Consider the following 1,910-nt stretch of genomic DNA (forward strand, 5'->3'; position numbering starts at 1 on the left):
CTCTTTGGAGTGTTACAAGCTCTTGGTGCATAAAGAAGATCTGTGCGCTGCTTACTTGAGTGCAATAAATTTTGGTTGAAAAAATGAGAATCGTGTAAGAGAATCGTGATCTCAATTCCCATGGAGAAAAATCGTGATTCACATTTTAGCAAGAATCGTGCAGCCCTATATAGCATCATGGGAATGTAGATGAATTTTCTGCTTTTCCATTTGAAAATTATTTGGGCTCTCTTAAAAAGCTTGTGAGAAGACCTTGCAATCCTTTGGCTCAAGTCATTCGGCGACTTTCAGAAATAAATGCCCAGGGCAATACAGTACAGGAGTGCATCAATAGCCTCAGACGTGAACACAACGATGGCCCTGTTCCACTGATGTTTTCAAAAATCAGTTCATCAGTTTCATGAGGTCATTCTTGGTGGTTTAGTCATCAAAACAACAGATGGAGACAATTGTGTGAAAATACAGAACTGTGTTGCCATTGTTGTGAACATTATTTTGAGTGGAGGAAAGACATTTTTGGTGTACAAGGAGTATAGACATAGAAGCTCTTTTTTTGATTATCCAATGAATTCATGTGACTTGGGAATTTTTGCTGTGAGGGAACTCTCTGAAGACTTGCACATCTCAGAGTTTGATGGCAATATTGAGAAGTATGTTAGGTTGCCTCTCCGAGATGGTTTTGTTGTTTTACCATTACTAAACACTGCACAGACTGCAGAAGATTAAATGTGGAGTATGTGGCGATCAGTGTTGGGAGTAACGCATTACAAAAGTAATAATATTACAGTAGTATATTACTTTTAATGTATTACATTTTGGAAGTAACTTGCCCAACTCTGGTGGCGATAAACCGGTAGAAACTCTTATGTTGGTAAGTATGTTTCCAAATGATGTTTTATTTATTTCCACAGTGCCAGTTCATTCAAGTGTCTCCAGCCAATAAAACCTGTTGTTATTTCAAGAAAAGCTGCAGTGGAGTTTGGAGGACATTTTCAAGAAAAAAGTAAGTGCAAACTGTGCAAAGTTTCTACTTTGTGTGCAATATGTGTTGTCGAATATCAAAATTGTTGTTTTAACAACAACAGAAGATGACATTATGTCACTCACACAAATAATTTTGCTGTTGTAAATACAAAAATAATTTTTTTTATTTTTAATTAAAGCACACTTAAGCCGCCTTTCCACTGCACACGACATTCGGACACGACTGTCGGAATTCGCCCCCTAGTGGCAGTCGCACGGAAATTTCATTATGATCGTACATGGCAACATGGGAGACAAGCTTATCCTCGCGGTCTCAGAAAACCCCATTCTGTATGATACTTCTCTAGAATCATACAGAGACTTTAATAGGAAAAATGAGGCTTAGAAGAGAGTTAGCGAGATTGTCGGTTTATCAGGTGTGTTTTGTTTGCCAAATTTGCTGAATGTATGCAAATCCTTGTCGTGCCTTAATTAGCATCTAGCCTAGTATTCCCATGTATAACAATAAACAGCTATGCATATAGGACAAATGACCGCCAATAATTTTGGAGGGAAAATAAAGACAACATTAAAAATAATAAAATATAAAATTTAAATGAATAATTTATTATTCACCAATAATCATGCATTTTTTAAAAGTTTTAAAACAAAATAAAATGTGATAAACAAAAATCATTATAATTCTCAACTTGCGCACACTGATTTGATTGGACAACTTTAGAATACATCACATCCGGTCGGCATGTCGCATACGGTGTAGTCGCTCAAGTTCAAATATTTGAACGCATCCAAAGCTCAAATCGGATCCGAAAATTCCGCATTCGCAGATGGTCGGCACCACACGCAGCCCCTGTACGACTCTCCATTGGAAATGAATGACTTCCGGTCCAACGGCTGTCGTTTGTCGTGTGCAGTGGAAAGGCGGC

Source organism: Sinocyclocheilus rhinocerous, unplaced genomic scaffold (genome assembly GCF_001515625.1).
Source record: "Sinocyclocheilus rhinocerous isolate Xijiao unplaced genomic scaffold, SAMN03320098_v1.1 scaffold2630, whole genome shotgun sequence".
NCBI classification, from domain to species: Eukaryota; Metazoa; Chordata; class Actinopteri; order Cypriniformes; family Cyprinidae; genus Sinocyclocheilus; species Sinocyclocheilus rhinocerous.